Here is a 26,639-nt window from a genome sequence, read left to right as displayed (position 1 = left end):
AGTAACAGGGATATACAACAATTACCCATATAATCACATTACATTGTATTGCATTGGTTTGCAGCAATATGTTATGGCATCAATTATAAAGTGGAACATTAAACACTCTAGTTTTAAACTATTTAATAGTGTTAAGAAGACGTCATTCAATAGTGAATTTTATCTATTTTTCAACATACAAAAGGGAGGAAGTATTTTTCTAGCCTTAATTTATAACTGGAAGTTTATTGATAAGGCATTTTATTTCATAGGGCTTAATTTTATGCATAGTAGTAGTTGCAGTTGTCTAGTGATGATTTATGCATTTGTAATTGTTTCTAACCTCTGTTTAAAATTCTCCCTTAACTTTCCACATTTGATGACTTTCCAAATACAAATGCTGGCTTAGAGTCAGCCCAGTTTTTCAGCCATGAAAGCCAGAGAGGAACCAAAAAGATGGGTGATGCACACATCAGCCACCTGCCATCCCCAGGCCGCCACCTCTGAACTGTGATAACAATGTACATTAACCTATGTCTCTTCAAGTCAAAAGACTTCCAGAGTGCAATAGGCCCCTGATGCTACATTTTCATAGAATATGGTGCATTTTCTTTGTAATTCACCATGAGATGCTATCATAGCTTATGGAGAAATATTATTAACTTTAATTTACTGAAATTGAGTGCTCTATGAAACATTGAATCAAGCTGCTTTCTCCTAACTAGTAAACACATTTATTAAAACAGAAAGATTAGTAATTTATTGTGCCCTACCTGACTGATTCACATAAACCATGAAAATAACATTTTCATAACCTAGGACTCGATGTTTTATTTTATTTCTGTTTGTTTGTACTGCTCTGAGACCTATGCTAAGAGACTAATAGCACTATCAGACTTCTCAGATCCAACATCATAAAACAATTTATCTTGGAGTCATTTACTTTGTGGAAGAAAACATATACTTGACTCTTTGCTGTAAATCAGAATATTACCCAGCATGTTGTCATAGCTGAGGGTTTTCTCTCTAGTACATAGTGATGGGTACGTTGAAAAGGACTGGTTCTTGGGATTCTTTCTTTTATGGAAAGAATTGCACTGTACTTTTATTTTCCTCATAGATTCCTAGGCACGCCCCTGGCGTAGGCTGGATCCTTCTGTGTTCTTGTAACCCTGACAATATTTCTGAGAACACATTTATTCTGTTCTGTGTAACTTCTCTTTTATAGGGATCTCTCCTTCTCCAAACTGAATTACTCAGGAGCCGACTCTCAATTTGTTAATGTTTATGGTCCTGTTATGAGTAGAGTATTAGATAGGTAGTGGGCATGCAATTGATTGCGGTTAAATACATGAATGGTTTTTGTCTTCTGTCATTTTCCTCTTCAGAGTCATAAGGAAAGAAATCGATAGAACTTTGGTGATTTAAAGTTAGGAATAACTTTTATCAAGTTAGGAATAACTTGCTGGTATTGGTATCTTGTCATTTGTTAAATTACAAAGTGTGTATATAATGGATAAGAATGATGAGGCTCTGGAGTTAGCCAGACATGGGGTCAGGTGTTCCCTCTCTGTGCTTACCAGCTGCATGACCTTGTGAACTTAACTGCCTCAGTTTTCTGATCTGTAAAAGGGTGTAGCATAATAGAGAAAGCTGATCTCACTTCTGTACAGCACCACTGGTCAATCTTTGATCAACATGCAGAAGTGTCAGTGGGTTAAGGAACTATTCAGAGAAATATAGCGGATTATCCATAGGGTACTGATTATCCATAGGGTTCAACTTTCACATGTGAAAGTTAGTTGGAAATCTAGAGGTCAAGAAAGTTTAAGCTGTTTCTTTTCTGAGACTTATTTCCTTATAAAATCTTTCTGCCTTGTTGCTAGATAGCAGCGTTTTAAAATTCCATCAGTTGATCTTTCTTCCTCTTCCCATCACATTCCCCAAATTGTTGATATCTTGACCAAGAAAAGAGACCTGTGAATATCACACCAAGCCCGGTTACTTTCAAGCACCATCCCTAGAGTTGTTACAGGGATTCATTGAGATTATGTTTACAAAGTGTTCAGTACAGTCCCTAGCACATAGTGAACCATTTAATAAACATTAGCTGTTGTTTTTATCATTGTTGCCCAGCCACAGTTGCAATTGCATGTGGCTAGAATTGATATAAAAACATTACTGGTTTCTGAGAAATGCAAGGTGTTTTGCAGGTATGGCTCATGAATATTAAACACTTCCCTGAGAAGCTGTCCAAGGAATGACAATCACCTGCACCACAAATAGTGCGTCTGAAAGCTTACATTGAAATCGGCATGAATAGTACATACTGGTGTGTGGGTGATGTCGACTATAGCAGTGACATGAGTTTGGCATCAAACTACCCCTCCTCGGAGCGCCTTAGACTTTGATTTTGTCTCAGGCTCCTGGGATAAGTGCCAAGTTTGGGTGTGGGTCTGTATCAGGTATTCACGGTAAGCAGTGGGTGATACCAGTCTATCAGTCTTGGACCACAGGCCGACTCTATGCTGGAAGAGGCTATAGCTGCCACTTGGCTCATCAGTGGGGCTTCTGCCTTGGCATTGTATATTCTGTTTCAATTTCTGAGGAGGGTGGTGGCAAACATGCTGGTCTTGGAAACTTGCATTAAATTTAAATTACAAGAGATAGAGTTTATAGAATAATAGAAGGCCTAGAGCTGGCAGGGACCTCAAGTCTTAATCTATAGTAACAATGAGCCAGTATTTATTGAATAGGTACTATATGGCAGGTACTTCACTAAGTGATTTTCATATATTCTAACTCATTTAATTCTTGCTATAGCCCTGCAAATTAACCAATATTTTACCCATCCTTGTATGCAACAGGTACAGGCTAAATGTTTTGCACATGTAAAACCTCATTTACTCTTTATAACTTTCAGTGGGACGGGTGATATTTTCTTTGGAAATGGAAAGACAGAACATTGGAGAACCAAATGCCTTGTTTAGCCATAAATATTTACTAAGTGACAGAGCAGGATGATCAACCCAAGGGTCTGACAGCAAAACATAGACACGCAACTACTGTACTCTCCTGCCTTACCTGTTGCTTATTGTGGTTGAGGCCAAGAACTGAAAGAGACATGCCCCGGATTATACAGGATGTTGGGTGGGTCCTCTTCAGGATCAGAGTTCCTTCCATGCTCTCAAACTCTCTGTGTGAACTTACATGGCTTCCAGGGTTCTTAATAGTCCTTGATATGGTTTGGCTGTGTCTCCACTCAAATATCATCTTGAATTCCCAGATGTTGTGGGAGGGGCCCTGTGGAAGGTAATTGAATCATATGGGCAGGTCTTTCCCATGCTGTTCTTGTGATAGTGAATAAGTCTCATGAGATTTGATGGTTCTATAATGGGTAGTTTCCCTGCACAAGCTCTCCCTTTGCCTACCACCATCTGTGTAAGAGGTGACTTGCTCCTCCTTGCCCTCTGCCATGATGGTAAGGCTTCCCCAGCCACGCGGAACTGTGAGTTCTCCATTAAACCTCTTTCCTGTGTAAATTTCCCAGTCTCTGGTATGTCTTTATCAGCAGCATGAAAACGGACTAATATAGTCCTCCTCTGGTGTTGTGAGTCATTCTCCTTAGTGGATACCTTGCATTGAAGTTTCCCATGTTTAGAACATGGGAAAAAAGGAAACAAAACAAACAAACACAGAATAATAAAGTTTTCTATGTTTCGTTTTATTCTGAGTTATGAGCAGAACCAGGCTGTAACAGCCACGGCAAAGTGATTTTCCTGGTTGGTGTCAGCTCTGCAGATACCATGTGTATCTGTGTAAGCAGAGCTCTGCTTACCAGTGTCCTCACTAAACTATTGGGGAGGGAAGGACAGTCTCTGTTTCCAAGTTATTGATGATTAAAGTCATCAATACTTTTATAACATTACAGAAGTGAAATTTGCAAAAAGATAATTTGCAAGTGTAGTTTCACATTTCATGTGGCCTAGACCAGGGTTATGGACCAGTTCTGGTCCATGGCCTGTTAGCAACCGGGCTGCACAGCAGGAGGTAAGTGATAAGCCAGCAAACATTACCGCCTGAGCTCCGCCTCCTGTCAGATCAGCAGTGGCGTTTGATTCTCATAGGCACACAGACTGTATTATGAACTGCGCATGTGAGGGATCTAGGTTGTGCACTCCTTGTGAGAATCTACTGCCTGAAGATCTGAAGTACAACAGTTTCATCCCCAAATCACCACCCCAACCCAGCCCAGTCCATGGAAAAATTGTCCTCCACAAAACTGGTCTTTGGTGCAAAAGGTTGGGGACCACTGGCCTAGACTGATTGACTGTGGCTCTTTTTTCTTCTGTATGGATATGACAATTCTGAAAGGCTAACTACCTTCTATTTTATGCCTTTCTTGTCCTCAGGGAAGTTGGTGGTCAGTTTACTGTGATATTTGGTCATGAGGTTGGTGTATTATTCTGTGATCAAAAAGCTTTTCGAGTTATTTTTATTTTTATTTTTTAAATTTGTTTTAGAGTCAAGATTGTGCTATATTGCCTAGGGTGATCTCAAACTCCTGGGCTCAAGTGATCCTCCTGCCTTGGCCTCCCAAAGCACTAGGATTATAGGCATGAGCCACCACACCCAGCCCAACTTTTCAAGATTTGATGAAGCTTCCAATTTGTCTCAAACCCTGTTGTAATAAATTTGTATTATAATATTTAGAAATTAGCCTTGGTTGAGCAAATGTTTTCAGTATCATAGCTAAGGGGCTGAAATAAATATTTCAGTTATGTAAAATGTAGAACATTATGGTGTTACAAGTGAATTTCATGCACCATGGTGAGATGTTCACCGTCACGAAGTAAATGACCAAATTTATTTTTGATTAGTAAAGTGCTACATTTTAAGACATCTTTCCTTTCTTTTCTTCCTCTCCATCCAGTGGACAGGTCATCTTGTTTCAACTCTTAGCTCTGTATTGACCTCCAAATCTTAGTTACTATCACATACTTCTCAACTGTTATCAAATTCATTAGGTTGAACAGCTTCCAAGCCGTTAACTCTGCTGCCAGGAGGCAGGAGAAATTTTCCACCAAGTAACTTATGTCACATTTCTGCACATACATTTCATCAGGTTAGCTTATGTCAAAGCAACTTCCAGGAACAGATCCACAAGCAGATTTTATTATCCTCACCATCATCGTAATAATTTTTGAGATGTTTATCTCACCATTGTTATCATCATCACTCTCTCCATCACCCTCTGCATCATACCACCAACACCCTCTCCATCATCATCTCTATCACCTTCTCCATCATCCTCAGCATCACCCTCTCCATCACCGTATCCATCATCCTCACCATCATCCTCACCAACACCCTCTCTGTCATCATCTCCATCACCCTCACCTACACCCTCTCCATCACCCTCTCCATAATCCTCAGCATCACCCTCTCCATCACCCTATTCATCATCCTCTCCTTCATCCTCATCATCACTCACTCCATTATCATTTCCATCACCCTCTCCATCATCCTCACCATCATCCTCTCCGTCACTATCTCCATCATCATCTCCATCACCATCTCAATCATCCTCCCCATCACCCTCCCCATCACCTTCTCCATCATCCTCTCCATCATCATCTCCATTGTCATCTCCATCATCCTCACTATTGTCTTAACCATTATTGTCATGTCTGCCAATTTTTGAGCCCTGACTATATGCCAAAAAAGTGTGCTAAGTACATTTCCTAACTATTTCATGTTATTCTGTAAGGTAAGTATTGTTATCTCTTCTTTACAAATATACACTTGAATCTCAAGAAAGTAAAATTATTTTTAAAAAGTCCCAGCAGGGCTGCACTGGAATAAGATGCTGCTTCTGTTTGATTCTGAAGCCCATGCTAAGTGTCATTATACAGTTATATGATTTGTTCTTTTTCTGACTACCCCTACCCACCCTTTCCCAGGCTTGTTGAGGAGGGATAAAACAAATACAAGGCCTGATAGCTGTGAATGAATGCTGGCCAGCTTGAGCATGTGATGTCAGACAAATCACTGCTGAAATTTAGGTTATCTATCTGAAAAAAAGACAGCTGAATGAAATTTTGGTTAATGCGTCTTACAGTCAAATTTTCTATGATTCTCTGACCTCTCTGCTAACCACTTTGGAAAACAGCAATAACGTCTTTGACTTTTCCTAAAATTGCTCCCTGATAATAACTATGACATCTTTCTTGCTTTACAATTTGCAATGTACCTTTGCATATTTTAACAACAATAGTAATAGCAAAAGCTGTCACGTATTTGGCACTTCCTATGTGCCAGGCACTCATTTAATCTTCATGGCAGCTCTAAAGGTTTGTTCTTAACCACAAGCTTGTGAGGGACCTAGTACATGTATTAATGCTACTAATGTACATATAATGTAAGTGATTCATCCAGGGTCAACCAGGGTACAAGGTCACCCAGCAGCTGACCCAGGTAGGACTCTGACCTAGTTTTTTAAATCTAGAATCCACACTATTTCCATTAAACATGGTTGCCTCTCCAATAGTGTCCTATTTCACTTTACTGAAACATACCTGTGTATCATAATACAATTCATTGTAGTATGGCAATTTTTCTAATACTTAGTTCCTTATTTCTTGTGTTTCCAACCTAACAATGGCAGCATATATTAGGAATCAGGAGTACCCTGGGTAGGTTAAGTCAGCCAGTATATAGTCAGGAACACATCAAAAGGAAATGGACATTACTTATATGGCGTGTCTTCTTTCCCCACTCCTGAATTGGCATTTGTAAAGGTAAACTGAGGCTGGAGCCAAACCAGGAACGAAGACACAAGGCAAATGGCAGTGAGAATAGCTTTTATTAGGGCTTGCAGGTGAGGTTCCTCGGTCCAAAGGTGTGGGCTGAGGAAGTCGCACTGAGGGAGGAGGGTAGGGGCTTTTTATAGCCCGAGAGGTAGGGAAGCTGGTTGTGCAAACAGGGCCTGGGGGGTTGTGAAACTACTAGGGCAGGAGTTGAGTAAGGGTCACGAGGAAGGGGTCTTTGGAAACTGTTAACCGAAACTGCTGTTTATGAACTTGTGGGATACAGGTGAGCTGCAGGTCATGGGGGAGTGTGGTTGCCCAGCTGGAACTCTGACGCATGTAAGTCTGCGGGTGTGTACAAGGATGAAGAGAGTCTTTAACAAAAGGCCTGCTATGCTGGGTGGTGCCGCCATGTCGGGTCTAGATCCCTGCCTAACAGCATTCTGGCCTCGGATCATTGCTACTGGAAAGATAATATGCTGAGAGCAGAAATCTTTGAATGGTGCTTCACTTTTATTCCAGAGCTGTACAGTTGTTTCTTTTGTTTTAATTTAATTCTTCAATTGAACTCTCTTATTATTGGGATTAAAACCATTGTAACTTGCCCCAGTTTTTGATCATTTTGCTCTTTGAAGACATGATAGTACTGAATTTTCTAATTTCAGGGCTGAAGGAATTATAATTAAATCTGATGTCCTGGAAAAATGATTCTTAACCAGAGAGGCTGACCTCTTAGAGGGCATATTATCTGAATTTTGGAGACAGAAGGTGAGAGGGCAGAGGGACTACCAATTGAAGAATAAAACATATGTAGTATTCTAAAATAATATTATAACAGTAATGGAAAGTAATGAATATTATTCTGTTAACTAAATTGTGGAGAGTCAAGCGTTATAAAAATCTACTTTACTAGTAGGGAATAAGAGTTAAATGCTCCCAACAAGATGGGTATTCCTCTCTCAAGGTTAGAGTTTGAGAGTGTCTCATGGGATTGGCCACATTCAAGAGAAAAATATAGGCATGTTCTCAGACACATCATTTGCAATAACCAATATAAAAAAACTAAAGCAACATCAAAGAGAGTATGGCTGCATAAAGTATTATATCATAGAATGCGGTATTATTGAGCCATTGATGTTACTGAACATATGTGTTCATAATGGAATTTCTCTAACATACATTTTAAGTTGAGACAACGAAAATGTGAAGAACACAATTAATAGTATGATTCTTTGGGTATAAGAAGCAATGACCCCCCACCAAAACCCTATAAAAACTGTAAACATCTCTCATTCTCTCCCTGCTTCAATTATATACCTTTCTCTCTCTCACTCTCTCTCTCTTTCTCTCTCTCTGTCTCTCTGTCTCTCTCCTATGCTATATATGTAGACAGACATTTTTCTTCTTTTGGAAGGATAAACAAGAATTCTTCTAGTAGAATTCTTTGGAAAGAGAGACTGCAGGGAGAGAAACTTAAACTTTCATTTTGTACCTTTTTGTTTTTTGAAAATTGTCAAACTAATTATCCCCTTCTTTATTCAACGAATACTTGAAAGGCTGCTGTGTCCCAGACAGCATAATACTCTCTGTAAGATTGGCCAGATCCCAACTCTCAGAAAGTTAAATCAAGTGAGGAAACAAATGGTAATAAGAAAATATACAAAAGATAATTCCAGAAAGATCTAAGAGTTAAGAAAAATTTAAAGGTTATTAGATAATGATTAATAGGGGGAGGCCACTGTAGATAGAATAGTAGTTAGCTAGTACTCCGTAAATGCTACATAAACAACATCACCACCAACAAAAAACATCCCCAAACACAGGGCCTTTCGACAAGCATTTATTATCAGGCTGAATTCAGCAGGTCAACTGTGGCTCAGATGATTGAGGTTAGGCTTGGCTGACCAGACCTGTTTTGAGGTTTGGGTCATCTGTGCTTGTAGGTTGCAGGCTGAACTGAGATTTGCTCTGCATTTGTTCATACTGGAGGCTGAAAGGTCAGCAGCTGTTCAGGGAGGCCCTTTTCATGGCAGATCACAAAAGAGATCACAGAGTACAAAGGAGCCAAGCCAAACTGCTGGAGCCCATTGAAAACCTTTGCTGGCATCATGTCTGCTGATGTCCCATTGGACGGGGAGGGGATGTCACGTGACTAACCTCCGAATCAGTGGAGTGGGGAATTATATAGTCCATTCATGGGGACAGTACATGGAAGTGAGTGTTTTCTGTAAAAAAATTGACACCATCAGCCAAGGCCTTTCTGATAGTTGAGTTGGGAACTGAACAACAGCAAGACAGCCATGCTAAGACCATGATAAGATCTGGGGGGAGGCAGAAGAAATCATTCCAGGCAGCAAAAACAATAAATACCTAGAATTACTATCTAAATTCTCAACTTCAATTGATTGACTCGATTGGAAACCTTTTTAAAAAATTTTCTATAAAAATAAACTCTAATAAATGTTCTTTCAAAAGCGAGTAGCATGGGTTAAACATGTCTAAGATGCCTGCAATCTCAGTGCTTTGGGAGGTTGAGGTGGGAGAATCACTTGAGACCAGGAGCTCAAGACCAGCCTGGGGAACATAGTGAACCCCCATCTCTACAAAGAAGTTTAAAAATTAGCAGGCATGGTGGCATGCACCTGTTAGTCCAAGTTACTTGGGAGGCTGAGGTGGGAGGATCACTTGAGCCCAGGATGTTGAGGCTGCAGTAAGCTGTGATTGTGCCAGTGTACTGCAGCCTGGGCAATAGGGCAAGACCCTGTTGAAAGAAAGAAAGAAAGAGAGAGAGAAAGAAGAAAGGAGGGAGGGAGGGAAGGAAGGAAAAAGAGAGAGAAGGAGAGGAAGGAAGGGAAAGAGGGAGGGAGGGAGGGAGGAAGGAAGGAAAGAAGGAAGGAAGGAAGGAAGGAAGGAAGATTTGTGAATCTGAAGCCATATAGGCAATCTAACATAATCTAATATAAGCTATAGAGAAGAGGAATTATGATCATTCAAGTAATAGGACACAAAATTGAACTTTTCTTCTGAGGCATCAGGATGCAACTGATACTGCATGCCAAAGGAAGTGCTGGACCATATGCAGTATTTCAAAGTGAATACCCAAAAATCAATTGGATAATCGTTAAGCCTCCCACTCACATGGAGGAGTAATTTTAAAAAAAAACACACAACAAAAAACAATGAAGAGATGGGTTTGTAAGGATTTTCTTGAAAGTCCTGTGCTGGGATTCCCAGCTCCTCCCCACCACTATCAAATCCCGCAAGAAGTCTTTGGTGGTACCTCCTGGGAAGAAATTAAAGCTGTGGTTGGTGAAGCTGGAGTCACACCTGAGAATGCTCAAGCAGCCTGTGAAGGAGACAGCTGAGTTTGGGCGTGACTGCATTCCCTCTTACGGGCTCAGAAGAGTATGAGTCCTAGAGTCAGATACAGAACTTGTATCTGCTGGCCTTGGGTCATTTGGGTCATTTTAAAGGGATCCTGCCCATCAGGGTGAGGGGACTTGGACTGGAAGAGGCTGGATTGTTCCTCCAGGGCTAGAAAATGTGAAAGGTAGAAACCAAGGGGAACTGCAGTGGAGGCACCTAGAAGGGAGAAGCCATAACTGTGCTCATGAGAGATAGAGGTTGCATTAAAAACCCTCTAGTCTCAGGGAATAGGAAGCCATCAAAGGAGAGTCCAATCCACGTACATTCATCCCTCTTCCTGTCCAACCTCTGCCATGTACACTTGAACAGTGGCTACGTGAAGAAGAAGGAAGTAATCAAAGAAGAAAGCTGAAGCGCACCACATCCCTTCTTCAATGGCAGCTGTTTATAGCTGGCTGTAGCTGGGGGTGTGTTGGAGAGTGAAGGGGTCCTGGCTTTGACAGAAGAATGGACTATGTGTTTACCTGCTAGACTAGCTATGGTAATTCCTCAATCAAATCTGATATTGAGTGAGAATGATGAAAAAGCTTCCTAAGAATGATTAGAAATGCCGTTTGATTCCCTGCATTTTTATCTGGGGTACCCTTCTGCAAAATCACAAGGCAGATTTTAGGGGTAGAGCTAATAAAAAATAAATTCACTTTCATGATTATGTCCCTTTGAATCTTGTCCAACCTACACATTACATTAAGAATTACCAGAAGAGGGCAATTGAAGCATTGTGTTAGGGATTTTATAGCTATTATCTCATTCACTAGAACTCTATAAGGTAATTACAGTTGTCACCATTTTACAGATGAACAAATTAAAACCAAGGGAGTCTGAGTGATTGTCCAGGGTCACAGAACAGTGTATGTCAAAGCTGGGATTCACTCAAGCCTGTAATCCCAGCACTTTGGGAGGCCGAGACGGGCGGATCACGAGGTCAGGAGATCGAGACCATCCTGGCTAATACGGTGAAACCCCGTCTCTACTAAAAAATACAAAAAACTAGCCGGGCGACGAGGCGGGCGCCTGTAGTCCCAGCTACTCGGGAGGCTGAGACAGGAGAATGGCGTGAACCCGGGAGGCGGAGCTTGCAGTGAGCTGAGAGCCGGCCACTGCACTCCAGCCTGGGCGGCAGAGCAAGACTCCGTCTCAAAAAAAAAAAAAAAAAAAAAAAAAAAAAAAAAAAAGCTGGGATTCAAACCAAGTCCATTTCACCTGACTCCAGAGTTGATGCTCTTAGTGGATCTGACTTTGTTCCCTCTGAGTAGCCAGTCCAGTGTGTGTAGAAAGTGACCAACCATGCTCTCCCAGGCTTCCTCTCCAATCCCCAGGCCAAAGGGGCCCCACTTCTACAGCCCATCCTTGAATGACCGGGTTGTGGTCTGTTCCTATCCAGGCCACTCTCCTGAACTTGTTCCTATTAGTCATGCATGGCCCCCTGAACACATGTGAATGCTAAAAATGATCTTTCACCACATACATGTGTGACTTAGCAGATGCTTCATTACCTAACTATCGGCAGCTCCATGGAAGTGGGTCAGGCTGCTGGTGTGCTTTCCATGGGCTCTCATCTCTTGCTGTGATTTTCACCAGTGTGGCTGAGGAGGACCCTCCATAGGGCGGCCTGAGGAAGGCATGTCAGTTGCCTGAACTTCCCCCTGGGGATCCATTCTGCTCATACCTATAGAGAAATCATTGCATCTGCTTCTCACCCAGTGAGGCCCATATTGGCAGTGGCGCCTTGTTAAAATGAAGGACTGTCTTTTGCATTATAGATAATGTGAGACAAACTACATTTTCTGCTTACTGATAATATGCTTTGCTGAAGATAAGGTCCAGGGAAAGTTCTTGGTAGGTTTACCCTGATTCAAATCCTGTTTTTCAGGAATAGCAGTTTTGAAGATTGTTTTTATAAAGGGAAGGGACAGGAGGGGTTGTGGTTTTGTTTGGCAGGAAGTACAGTGGAGCAAGTGTGATTCTGAAAATAACTTGCTAACCACAATGATAATATGCATACCTGAAGGCTGTTGACAGAGTATTAAGGCTGTCCTGGTACCGTGCATTCGTGCAGCATCTGTTGTTCTAATTACTAACTTCTGCTAGCTTGCTTCCTACTTTAAAGCAGTCTTACTAAGCCACGTGCACTGTTTCCCAAACGTCACCCGTTCAAATTCCATCTTCCCAATGGGTGCTCTTTCTCTGTACTCTCTGTGCTATTATTTGTTTAATATATTTATTTGACAGATTTTTACTTCTTCTAAGAAATAATGTCTGAAATCATGGGTGTGGTGTGTCAGTCATATATGTATTACATATAGAATTGTATAGAGAGAATTTTATGCCTGTAAAATGAATGTATATTGAAGAATATGGACCCCTGCAGTTCTTAAAATCTTCCAGGGTTTCACCAGTGGTACTTTCAGTAGTACTGTTAGATGATTTTCACTGAGTTCCATTTTTAGAGGAGAAAAATAGGTGAGGGGAAAGCTGGAGATGGGTGGAAGGAAATGAAATTTGTATTATGAATTGTCTGTGTTATCCTCCAGCATGTTTCTTACATTTTATGAGATGCAGTGAGAATTTAATAGTGGTAGTGTTTTTGTTTTTGTTGTTGTTGTTTTAGTTTTTTTGTGTGTGAGTTGTTTTTTCAAAGTATTTTGAAATAGTTTTGTTGTGTGGCTTCTCATTTACTCACTCATTCCTGCATTCATCCGTGCAACAAATGCCTGTTGAGTATCCACTCTGTATTAGACACTGAGATACAATAATGGAAAAGGAGCTCCCTGTTTTTGAGGGGCTCAGAATCCTGACTGGGAAATGGGTAAATGAATCAATTGTCATGCTCTGGTGGAAAAAGTGCTAAATCAAGGTGTGAACCAAAGGCTGTGAGAGCACACAGGAGTTGGTGATTGACAGTGTTCAGAAATGTTAGGCTCTGTTAGTCATGGCGCTGGACTAAATCACAAAAAATGAACTGGCTCCAGAACCCCTCCTTTTGAGTTCTGCCTTTATTTCACAGATAATCACTTGTCTTCTACAGGGCTGGGAGAGATGAATGTTGCGCCTTTCATCCAGAAGGACCTATTTGACCTTGAAGTGAATCACCTCAAAAATTCCTCTTCATTTACATGTTGTCCTTTTATGAAGAGAGGCCGGCGTGGCTCGGTGAAAGGATATGTCCCCGATGTCCTTTTCAGATCTCATGCGTCCTCCTGGATTGCTCTCTGGAAAGGTTTAGTTGTTTAATACTTTTGCCATGTGCTTAAAAAGACAACCATATTACTGCAGCAAAGATAAGTATTCAAGGATGTTCACTGCAGTATTGCTTATGATAACAACTGAAAGTATACTAAATAACCATCAATGGAAGATTGAGTAAATACATTACAGAAGATGCCACAAAAATAATATCAAACTGTCTTTTAAAAAGATGAGTAGGATTTGTATATATTGACTAGGAAAATTATTCATAATATATAAAGTAAAAAAATGTAAATATGCAAATTAGAGAATCACAAGTATAAAATTATATTGTTTGTGTAAAAAAAATTGAGTTAATACAGTCTATTGCATACAAAGTATGCTGGAATGTATTCCAAACTGTGAGGAGGCTATTGTGGAGAAGGTGGTATGTGAAGTGCTTGAAAGGAAATTTCACATTCTTACGTAAGCATGCACCTGTATTTCATGCATTTTAGATTATTTTTACAAACAGCCAAAAAACAAAAAAAACAAAAAAACAAAAAAAACTGAATGCATATTCAATTGTATAAATGACAAAAAAAAGAAAAGAAAATTGGAAGGGAGACTTGCCTAGCAGAGGGACAACATGCCGGAGGGTACAGTTTCATGAGTCTGGTTCTTCCATTTTGCTTCTAAATGGTTGAATGGTAGCCAGGATGGAACCCATTGTCTTCCTTCTCTAACTCGAAATCTTCTCTCTTCCTATATTCCCCAGTTTTCAACCTTGGCATAGTCCTGGAGGATTCTTCTTTTCCTTATTTACTTGCATTCTACATCCAGCTAGCCTCTAAGTGCCTTTCATGCATTGTCATTCTTTCCTTTTTCTTTGTTATTCTTTTGTAATATGTTGGTGTGGCCTATTGGCATGGCCTTCTTCCCAGTATCCATCCATTATGCATTTGTACTCATGGCAGAGTAATCATTCAAAACACAGAAGTAGTACTTTTTGTTAGACCTCAAGATTCTACGTGATGTCACCTCACCAATTCTGTCCTTTCCTATGCCTACACAAGATTTCTTTCACTCCTTAGGCCATGCTTTGTCCTTTTTCTCTTTCATTTTTTATTCATAGGACTTACTTCTTCATTTTTTTCTACTATGCAAACTCTTAAGGTGTATTACTTTATGTTATAGCCATGGTAGTTGTACTACTCTTATTTTCTCATGCATTCATTCATAGTGTGACTTCTGGGTACCTGGTATTGTGCTGGGTGCTGAAGATACAACAGACCACCACACCCCTCTGCCCTCCCCAGGCTTAGGCAAAGCCCAAGGAGGCAAGCAAATCATATTTTACAACTTGGGAGAAGCACTGGGGGAAGACCAAACATAGTACCAGGAGAATAATAGCAACGGTAGGGTGGCCACAAGAAGGAGGGGGTGGTTAGGAAAAGTCTGGTTGAGGAGTAACATTTAATTTGGACTTGAAGAGCATAAAGGAGACAGCCATAGGCTGTAGGGGGCAAGGGTAGATGGGAAGAACATTCCAGGCAGATGGAATATCTCATAGAAGCATATGTTCAAAGACCTTGGAGCAAGAAAATGCTTAGCTGTATAAGGATCTGAAAGAGGAGTTTGGCTGGAGAAAGATGATTGAAGGGTACAGTGACAGAAGATGTTAAAAAAGTAGTAGCCTTAAAAGTTAGGACTTAAAAGTCATGTTATGAATTTGGATTTTATTCTGAGGGCAGTGGCATGCTGTTGGAGGGTTTGAAGCAGGGAGGTGAGATTATAAATCCAGCTTTATCCCTTTCTGCCTTCCCCCCAGAACCTGTCACAACATCCTGCATATAATTGTTTCTCAGTAAGTACTTGTTGCATTATTGAATGCTGTGACTGTGATTGATTATAGAATTAGCCACATGTCAGCATGGGATGAATTTAGTCCCCTTTATCAGTTTTATCACGCAAGCTCTGTAAGTTCATAAAAAGGTAACTTTCTTAGTAATCTCCTATTTTCAGTTCATTAATCACATACTGAATGATAGCTCCGGTTTTGCTTTAGAAAACAGATGTGATCTCTCTTAAATATTCTGGATATTTGAACATTCATTTGAATCCCACTGAGAGGTTTTAATTTTTTTCTTTAACAAAAGAACTTTGAGTTTTAGACATCAAAAAAACACAAAAGTGCTCCTGTCATCTGAACCACAAAGCATTATGTATTTGTAGTGACTTAGAACATAAGTGGACCTTGGCAATTTGTAGATAAAGAAAATGAAGCCCAGAGAGTCTACGCCCCTTGCATGCAGTCATTTAGTTTGTTAACACTCAGATTTCCTGGGTTCCACCATGCCCTGCCATGTTGCAACTCTCATTTTACTGGGGTATTTCTTTCTTTCTGGATTTTTCCTATTTTTAAGACAGTGACTTGTTCTGTCACTCACTCAGGCTGGAGTGCAGTGGTGCCATCATAGCTCACTCCACGCTCAAACTCCTGGGCTTAAGTGATCTTCCTGCCTCAGCCTCCCAAGTAGCTAGGACTGTAGGTATGCACCATCATGCCCAGCTAATTTTTTAGTTTTTAATTTTTTTTTTAACGGAGTCTTGCTCTGTCGCCCAGGCTGGGGGACAGTAGCATGATCTCAGCTCACTGCAACCTCCACATCCCGAGTTCAAGTGATTCTCCTGCCTCAGCAGGGGCTGGGATTACAGGCATGCGTCAATGTGCCTGGCTAAATTTTTTGTATTTTTTAAGTAGAGATGGGGTTTCACCATGTTGGCCAGGCTGGTCTTGAACTCCTGACCTCATGATCCGCCCACCTTGGCCTCCCAAAGTGCTGGGATTACAGGCTTAAGCCACTGTGCCCAGCCTTAATTTTTTATTCAGATGGGGTCTCCCTATGTTGCCCAGGTTGGTCTTGAACTCCTGGACTCAAGCGATCCTCCAGTCTTAGCCTCCCAAAGTACTGGGATTATAGCCATGAGCTACCAAGCCCAGTCTTTTTTTCTAGATTCTTATCTAATGCATGATAATGTTGATAAGCAGACTGCCTAATAATTATTAGCATTATTCTCTTTCAATAAAAGCTGCTTATTCAATTTTTAAGAAGACATAATTGAGAAGTTTCTCCTGTTTATGTTTTGTGGACAACATGTAATAATTAGGAATCTCTTTATTGCAAGTGACAGAAACCAAATTCAAAGTGGAGAATACTTGGTTTCCATAGTTAAGCTATGGGAAGTAGGGCTGGCTGCAGGTAGTATGGGGTCACAGCACTTCAGAACCTGCCTCTTCCTGGGAAAAGGCAGCAGTTTCTGTTTGCACCAGTGGATATATGGAAAGGGGGAGCAATTCATTCTCACATATAAGGGGAGTGCTGTTTCTAAGGGAAGGGAGGGACGCTGACACAAAGCAACAAATGTTGGCCACACTTTAGAGAAAACAGTCATTTAGAATAGTAATCATAGTAGCAAATATGTGTGTAGCACTTTGATATTTCCCAAGTGCTTTCATCTTCACAAAAATCTTCTGGGTTTCAGGAGGGACAGTCTGGCTAGCGACAAGTGAATAAGGTAAAGAGCAGTAGCAGCCAGGTCAGAGAGACACAGGGAATGCCAGTTCATTAGACATACAGGGGTGGATGGAGCAGAGGTCTGTCCAGATCTAGAATCCCTGCTTTTGTCCATGTAGTGTTTTATAGGTGCCCTGTTATAATGAGTCCTTTACCTCAGATATATATTGGATTTTTCCAAATGAATGTTATTTTGGAACTAAGTCTTCCAGATATAATAGATAAACAAGTTAGGTAGCAAGGTTTTAAGTTATTAATGATTTTCTGGGTACTCCCATTTTTTTTCTAAGGGGTATGAGTTTTTATTTTCCTTTCTCTTTTCCCCTTTTCTCCTGTCCCTACTTCCCATTAATCCCTATTGAAATGCAAATAGAGCCTTTTACCTCTCTTTCACCAGACACTTCCTGCAGGGCAAGTTTATCTTACTATGTAAATCAAGTCAACAGTTGATTTACACACCAAAGCATGCCCACTGTGGAACTCTCACCCACCAGGAGGTTACCTCTAGTGCTACTAGGTACAAAGTAAGTAAGTACTCTCTACTTAGTAAGTAGTACTATGCTACTGTCTCCCACCTGGGGAGTTTTTGGCCTAGTCTTGCCCACAGGGTGCCAGTAGTCACCCACTTGACCTCCCAGTGGACAAGGCACCTGAGCTAGCATGTGGAACTCCCTACCCTTGCTCACCTCCTCTCCTGCCTTTTTGAAGTGTCCACTTCTGCTCCAAAAGTGAAGTAGTACCCTTTAAGCAGGAAGCCTGTACTCCTTCCCTTAAGCTAGTTTTGGAATAAATCTTTCTTTATGCCATACCTTGCTCCTGTTAATTGGACTTTGTAAACAGCAAGTGAGTAAACTGCATTTTAATTACAATTTATTATTTTTTTCATAGACATGGGATCTCACTATATTGGCCAGGCTGGTTTTGGAACTTCTGGCCTCAACTAATCCTCCTGACTTGGCCTCCCAGGGTGCTGGGTTTACAGGTGTAAGCCACCATACCTGGCCTGCCCTGACTTCTTGAACAAACATCTTTAAAAATGCCTGTGATGTTTTAGGCCTGGTACTGAGTATGTAGGATTTAAACTTGAACAGGGCATTGTCATTGCCCAGGAGAGACTACCAGGTAGTTGGGGAGACAGATATGTGAACAGATGATTCTAATAACGGGGTAATTGCTAAGGAAACTCTATTCCAAGATGGCAGGAGGACAAAAGGCAGGGAATGTGTCTAGGGGTAAGTCAAATAAAACTTCCTGAAGGAGACAACATTTGGATCATGTCTTGAATAATATTTAAGATTTAGTGCCTTTTCTAAGCCTTTGAGTTTGTGAATGGAAGAAGAATGCTGCAAGCAAGGGGTGTAGTATGTGCATAGGCCAGCAGAAGGTCATGATGGCATGACCGGAGCACAGGATGTGGTGGAGACCTGAGGGTGGTGTGAAAATGTTGTGAGGGGGAGCATGAAACTGTTTCCTTACCCCAGAGTCCACTGTAAAATTATAACATACATGTTGATAGTTGAGTTCTAGAATGCTTGATACAAGTTGGAATCAGAGTTTTATAATTATGCCTCACTTCTCAAGGACCCAATTTCTGTTTGGAGCCCATTTTCCTGTTCAGTTAACAGGTAAGAGTAACAACTGAGGAAATTTTATTCGAATTCCACAATGCTGGATTTTAACGTGACTCAAAATCTTGGGTCACTTCAGGATATTTTGGGTTTTGGAGGCCAGCCTGCTAGCTTTATTTTAGGACTGTTGCTGTAGAAAGCATTTTTCACAATTTTCAGCAATTTCTACCTATGTGTAAGTAAACCCTGAATCGGAGCTCTGCTGGGGCACTTTGGTAACATTCTTTCCCCTTAAAAATGGAAGCAGAGATCAAAGACTGGGAGCCATTTTCCCTTTGTCCTTATTGTGGTTTCCTACTGTTGCCATAACAGATTAGTGCAAATTTAGTTACTTAAACAACACAATTTATTTTCTTCCTCTTCTGGAGGTCAGAAGTCCAAAATCCATTTCACTGTACTGAAGTCAAGGTGTTGGCAGGGCTGGTTCCTTCTGGACACTCTGAAGGGAAAATCCATGTTCTTGGCTTTTTTCAGTGTTGAGTGGCTGCCGGTATTCCATGGCTCATAGTCTCTTCCTCCATCTGTAAGACACATCACTCCAACTTCTGCTTCTGGTACCACATCACCTTCTCCTTCACAGACTCCTCCTGCACCCTTGTGATAGGCACTCCTGGGATGACATCAGGCCCACCTAGATGATCCAGGATCATCTCCCCACCTCAAGGTCCTTAACTTGGTCATATCTGCAAAGTCCCTTTTGTCACAGAAGGTGCCACAGGTCCAGGGATTAGGTCAAGGACATTTTTGGAGGCCACTATTCAGCCTTCCACAGGTCCCTACCAGTTTATGCATCCATAAGCTTTGGTGGCAGCAGCTCTGGTACCTTCTCAATCACATTGATGCTGCACACAGTTCTGTAGTTGAAGTTTTGTGTACTTTTTGTCTAATTTGCATCTAAATGCTTTTGAATTTACCATACAGAACCATTCAAACAGGGAATTCAGTGATCTAAATTTAATATCATTGTTTGTTAGAGTTTCTTAAGACTTGCTTGACAGTGAGGGTAATATTTAGCATAAAGTTGCCTTAGTAAGCTTAAAGAAAGAAAACACTTATTTATTTATTTTTTGAGACAGAGTCTCGCTCTGTTGCCCAGGCTGGAGTGCAATGGCCGGATCTCAGCTCACTGCAAGCTCCGACTCCCGGGTTTACACCATTCTCCTGCCTCAGCCTCCGGAGTAGCTGGGACTACAAGCGCCTGCCACCTCGCCTGGCTAGTTTTTTTGTATTTTTTAGTAGAGACGGGGTTAGCCAGAATGGTCTCGATCTCCTGACCTCATGATCTGCCCGTCTTGTCCTCCCAAAGTGCTGGGATTACAGGCTTGAGCCACCGCGCCTGGCCAAGAAAACATTTATTTTTAAAGAGCTAGAGTGATTGATTGATCTCCCATGATGTCTTGTGATGTCTTTATTGTGTTTTCAGGGCACCTCCTCTGCTTTATATTCCTGTTGTTTGTGTACATGATTTGTCTATTAGACTGTAAGCTTCTTGGGGATGGGGCCCTTTCCTGATGTATCAGTCTATTTCATAGAGCACATAACACACCTGAAATATGATTAGATGCTTTGCATGTATTAATGCTCACAAGAAACCCATGAGACAGAGACTCAGAGGATATATAACTTGCCCCAAATTAGACAACTAATGAGATACAGTGCTGATACTCAAACATACTCTGGCTCCTGCGTCCAAGCTTTTTCCAACTGTATTATGCTCCTTTTGGCTACTGTGCTCTATGCCAAATGAATTATAATTATTGCTTTATAGCTAACACAGCACTTATACATACCTCATTAGATGCCCATTTAAAAAAAGACAGGCAACTATCACTTGCTTCTTTATTTTAGAAATAAGCAAACAGGGTCAAAATGGTCAATATGTCAATTTATTCACTCATTCAGTCTTTGATTGTGCAGGCATTTGCTGAACTTCTATGAGGTGCCAAGCCTGGAGTATGCCTTGGGAAACAGTCGTAGACAGGGAGAGAACTCTGTTCCCCCAGGGAGCTTATGATGCTACAGGGAACACAGCATTATCTGGGCCAGTTCTGCTCCAAAGGAGAAGTAGAGTGTTTTGTAGAAACAGAAAATAGGGGATTCAATCTGGGTCATCACAAACACTTTGCTGGCCAGGGTATATTAATGAAGGCAGTTTGGTTTCCAGTAACAGAAACTTTATTCAAAAAAGCGAAAACTTTTGGGTAAGTATTGACTTACATTGCTGAAAAAAATTTCTGGATGTAAACTAGCTTCTGACTAGGTCCAGAAATTTATATGATGTTATTAGAACTCTATTGGATTTATTCTTCACAGATCATCCTACTTGACTACAAAGGTGGCAGTTGGGTAGTGATATGCCTTTATTTTTCTTAATGGTGGAGACCCAGGAAAATAAGAGGGCAATTCTTTCTTGATAACTCCGAAAAACATAGTTCCTTAGGGGGACTCAGTTTGGCCCTGTTTGGACCACATGTCCAAATATTACTATGGTCAAGGGTTCCGAGTACATTGGACAAGTCAGTTTGTCCCCTTTGAGCCTCATTTTCCTTATCTGCAAAATATGAATAACAGTTATTATCCTCTTCACAGCTTTACTGTGGGAAATAAATGAGATAATGTGTGTATGCATTGAACACAGAGACTGGCACATAACAGACACTGGATAAATATGGTTATTTTAATAATTATCAAAGGTAATATTATAAAATCTTTAGGATGGAAGAAACCACAGAGGTGAAGTCCAACTCCAGTCTTCCTTCAACCCTTACTACCTGAGTACTACCAGAGCACTTTGGCTAGACTGTGCCCTTTCCATGCCGCCCCCGCCCCCCAACCCGCTCAGCCCCACTATGCGGGAAGCAGAGCCTTGTACTCAACTTTGGAAAAGGATCGTTTTCTGAAAGGCAAATTTTCTGAGATTTTTCTGGCAAAATGTCTGCTAATCTTATGAGATAAAACTAACCAACATTCCTTACAGACTCACAGAGTTAGTATAGTCAGTTATACTATGGCATGAACCACATGTTTTTAAAAATCAGCACATTATGCAAAGTCAGCCAATAAAAGCCAAGAACTTATGGGAGAAATGGGGTTATAGGCACCACAATCACACTTCATCAGTGAAACATCAAAGGTAGCAACCTCATAAAAACACTACTATAACTTTACCCATGGATACTTCAATAAATATGGTACCTTTGCTTGACAAAGATCTGAAGTGCAGTTGTTGGAGATGGACAAGAAAAGGGTTCCTGCTTGTGAGTTGTTGGGAAATGGTGGGACAAGCATTACCAAATTTGGTGATCTTTTGCAGCCTTAAATTCTGGAACATGGATTTCTGCCTTTTAGAATAGGTCTTTCATGGCATACATTTATAATTGATACATATTTCATCAAAGTTGTAAATTTGGTCTAGTATATAACCACCTTCTTCAATTAATATCTATATTGTTGCTAGAAGTTCTTTTATAGCTTTCTTACCTGCATTTTGGCTTCACCAAACAATTGAAGGCTTTGGAAATTTGTAGTGTTTTTCTTTTTTCTTCTTCTTTTTTTTTTTTTTTTTAAGGCGGGGTCTAGCTCTGTTGTCCAGGCTGGAGTACAGTGGCACAGCTATGGTTCACTGCAACCTCCACCTCCTGGGCTCAGGCAGTCCTCCCACCTCAGCCTCCAGCGTAGCTGGGGCTATAGGCACATGCCACCACACTCTGGTAATTTTTGTATTTTTTTGCTGGAGATGGGATTTCACCATGTTGCCCAGACTGGTCTCAAACTTAGGCTCAAGTGACCCACCTCACTGAGCCTCCCAAAGTGCTGGGATTACAGTTGTGAGCCACGGTGCCCAGTCATAGAAATGTTTGAAAGCACCAAATCTACCTCTGTTAGCAGTGAAAGGGGCCAAGTACTTTTTGCATGATTTGGCCATTTCTGCTTATGGTTTTCTTATATAGATGTTGTTTTCTTTTTGTGAAAAAAGTTGTTTCTGAGTTTTTTGATTGTTTGTTTGGTATTCAATCCATATGCTCAATAATGTTTCCATTTCTTCTATATGTACAGGCCTTGCAGGTCCTTACTGAATTCGCAACACTGAAAGTTGTTCCAGCCGTAGACATTTTCTTGAATTTTCTAACATTGCCTCTCATGGTTTGTAATGTGGATTTCTTTATACCTATTGCTCTAGAGACACATATATTCTTTTATTTATTTTAAAATGCTCATTTTGAGTTTCTTCTCAAATCTTACAGCTTTCCTTTTGCATGTACTTCTTGGCATTTTTTGAAACTAGATACTTAGACATGAAGGGAGTGTCGAAAGGGCATTTTTAATGTTGACTAGTTCACAATTGTCAGAGAAAGGCAAAATACAGCATTCTAGGATAATGCACATGGTAAACTGATTGCTGGTGGATATTTGAAGTGTATGTTTTATGTCCTGCATGGCTTAGTTCAGCTGAGTAGAGATTTTGTGTTCCCGCAGCATAGTAGTTTTTGGTGGAAAAAAAATGAGTTCATGCAAATGCAATAGTCTGTATTACACTTAAATTGTTTCCTAACATATCAATTGCATTACCACAAATTTTCCTTTTCAACAGAAGAAATCCAGAAACATTGTCTGTAATTGGAAAAGAAGAGAATAAAACCCAGGATTTCTAGCTTAGTCACTTTCCCCCCCATACAGCAGTGCTTAAAGGGATACCAGTTGTGTGAACATTCAGTATTTAAAATATAAAGAAATGTATTTTTAACACGGAAATGCCAGAGCCTTTGCATCTAATTTTATTACTTCGAGAGGTTATAAGGCTACACATTTATTTTTAAGCTATTGCAACCACTGTTTAAAATGCATTTGGAACAGTTTTGGTTTAGCCTTCATCTCCAGACCCATTTCAAGGTATATCCTAAAATTGCTTTTACTATTTTATTATCAGATCTCTAACAAGTCTTTCTGCTTGATTATTACTTTTTTCCCTGACTCTATCTGATTCTGAAACATTTACTAAAAGAGCTAGAGTTTGTGAACATATTTTATATACCTTAAAGAATTATACTAACAGAAGTTGCTACTTTATGTCTTTGGCAATAGTCACTCAAAAATGAATTACCTTCTTCAGATACAAGCTTTTCCACCATTAAGAATTTCTAAAATAAAGGGCCAGGGCCTTTAAAGCAAATTCTAAAAGAAGATCTCTCTAAATAAATTGAATTTTGTTGGGAAAATTGTATTGCCATATCTCTTGGAATAAGACTCTGTGATCTCTACTGGAATGTCTGTTTACTCTCATATTTTATATTCTCCATATATATTTTATTCCTACCTGATAAAACGGAATTGTCAAAACTTGAGCACTGGTTCCATATTTTAATTTTTAAAAAATATTTATCCACGTGCAGACTCCACTTTGGGAGGCTGAAGCAGATGAATCGCTTAAGTTGAGGAGTCCAAGACAAGCCTGAGCAACATGGCAAAACTGCATCTTACAAAAAGTACAAAAATTAGCCAGGTGTGGTGGTGCATTCCTGTGCTCCCACCTGCTTGGGAGACTGAGGTGGGAGGATTGCTAGAGCCTGGGAGGTTGAGGCTGCAGTGAGCTATGATCCTGCCATTGCACTCTAATCTGGATGATGGAGTGATATGCTGTCCAATAAAAACCAAAAAAAAATTTTTATTCAGAACTGTTTTTGAAATCTATTTTGTTGTTTTAAACCTAGTATGTTGTTTCCACACTGTGCTCTGTAATAAGTATCCTGCATTGTTCTTATTTGTTTTCTCATTATTCTCATCTTACCTTAAAAAATGTTGTCTGTGTTGACCATCATGTACATGTTCCTTTATATACCTCTTGAGAATCTGTGTGAGAAACTTTGTGGACCAGATAATGAAATGTTAGACTCCTGGGCCGTAGCACATATTTATATCTAATTTGTCTGAAAATGGCCAGATTGACCTTTAGAATAGCTGTTTAAATTGACAGTCCCCTCAGTAATTCTTGCCCTCCTGCATCCTTGCCAACACTTGGTATGATGTGATTTTTCATATTTGCTTTCATGGTGGGTATGAAGGGATATCATATTTTAATTTTTTGATTTGTATTTTTTTTATTAAGAGTAAATCTGAGTACTTTCTAATATCTACTGGGCACTCACATTTCCCCTTTTATGATTTTCCCATTTATATAAACTTTGGGGCAATTTTTAACAATGCTAAAAAGGACACACACTAATTCACTGAAGAAAATTTTATTCTTAGACTTGCAGGAATTAAGACACTAGAATAAACCTAGATATCTCTTGGTAGATTTGGATGATATGTCCATTTTTTTTCTAAATGCACAGGAACAGTGTAAACAAATTCTGGATTCTCTGTTTCTCCATCTGATTATAGCATGGAAGATTAGCTCATTGCATGACACCAAGTTCTTTCCCCTAAACAGCTTGATATGGCCACTTTTTAAAAAGACACTGGGGAAGCTTTGTGGTCTTTAGAGCCATATTGTGTTGTCTACATATCTGAGTACATTTTATGTGCTCCAGCAGGATTTGATTTCAAATAGTTAGAAAATACTGTCTTTGTGAAGTCAATTAAAGTAGTGACATAGATGGTGTGTTCTTTTTCTTTCTCTGTAGCAGAACTCCTGTCAGAGTTCCTGTATCTTAATTGGCTCTATTTGAAAGGAAAATTCGAAATCCCCTGCTGCAGTATAAATGTACTTATTTATCCCTTGAATTTCCATCTTGTGCCTTCACGACTACTGAGAATTACTTGTCTTGCTGCTCTTTGGAAATGAGATGCAGTGGCATTTGAATTGATGAGAGCACCAGCACCTCAGATGAGGTGGCATTCCATAATGATGGCAGGTTGAATGCAGTTTCATTAGGTGGAAAGGTGAAAGCATGATTTCTAGAAATACACAGTTGAATAGGAATGATTTATTCAATTAAAATTGATTTCTAGCAATGATTCTCAAACTATTTGCATTCATAATATACTTTGGAATAAAGATAATTTTTTGACCTCTTATTTGATGGGAATAAAAGACCCCAAAGGACTCTGAGAAAGATAACACTGTATGATATAATGAGTCTGACATTATCAGAATGTCTCTCACACTTTGTACAAGCACCGTAATTATCACACCACTGACTTGGTCATTCTTCAGCACAGTGCTACAATTTGAGTATTAAGGTTCACCATGCTGGCTTATTTTTCTCCTGTTTGTATATTTAAGCTTTTACTGTGTGTTCAGTTTCTTTCACAAGTCAAGTGAAACTTTCAATTTTATTAAAATGATAGAATTTTAGGCTTAGAAATTACTATAGACATCATCTGGCCTGATCTTTTTAGAGAAGTCAGGTTTCCTAAAAGTCAAGAAGCAGTTTTAATCAGTTTCTTAGGTTTTGGGAAATTATCAGAAGGGAAATATCTCCTTGCTGTGGTTTTGTTGAAGATTTTTTTGGTAAATAAGACATGGAGTCATGTGGGTCTCCTGACTTCAGGTGCTTTGGGGATTCCCATCACACCTCATGAACCCTTGCATGGAAGGACACAGGGATTCCCATCACACCTTGCAAACCCTCACATGGAAGGACATGAGAAGAAAGGAATCTTTGGTATGATTCCTAGTCTATGTCTTGATATTTTACAAACAACATTTTAACCTAATGTGTATTTTCAATTACTCTTTTTTTAGACAAGGTCTTACTCTGTCACTCTGACTGGAGTGCAGTGGCATGATCATGGCCCAATGCACCCTTGACCTCCTGGGTACCAGCGATCCTCCCACCTCAGCCTCCTGAGTAGCTGGGATGGTAGGCATGTACTACCACACCTGGCTAAGTTTATTTTTTGCTTTTTGTACAGATGGGGTTTTGCTATGTTGCTCAGGCTGGCCCTGAACTCCCAGGCTCAAGTGATCAGCCCACCTTGGCCTCCCAAAGTGCTAGGATTATAGGCATGAGCCACTGCACCTGGCCTGTTTTCAATTATTCTAAATCTTTGTATTCTTCAAACTACTTGATCATTAAGGCTAGTCCAGGACATCATCCTAGGAAAAG

At 40.2% G+C, this 26,639-nt stretch overlaps 1 protein-coding gene across 1 annotated transcript in view; it reads left to right on the top strand.

Annotated features, from left to right (window-relative positions):
* The first annotated feature begins 966 nt into the window (after positions 1 to 966).
* Positions 967 to 26,639, top strand: part of SGCD (sarcoglycan delta) — a 1,048,938-nt gene continuing 1,023,265 nt past the window's right edge. The window contains exon 1 of the mRNA XM_033180496.1: positions 967 to 1,022. The gene's annotated coding sequence lies outside the window, so the exon portion shown is untranslated. The remainder of the gene's footprint in view (positions 1,023 to 26,639) is intronic.

This window comes from Trachypithecus francoisi, unplaced genomic scaffold, assembly GCF_009764315.1.
Source record: "Trachypithecus francoisi isolate TF-2019V2 unplaced genomic scaffold, Tfra_2.0 Lachesis_group2, whole genome shotgun sequence".
Classification (NCBI taxonomy): Eukaryota; Metazoa; Chordata; class Mammalia; order Primates; family Cercopithecidae; genus Trachypithecus; species Trachypithecus francoisi.
This window is presented reverse-complemented; position numbering and strand designations above follow the sequence as displayed.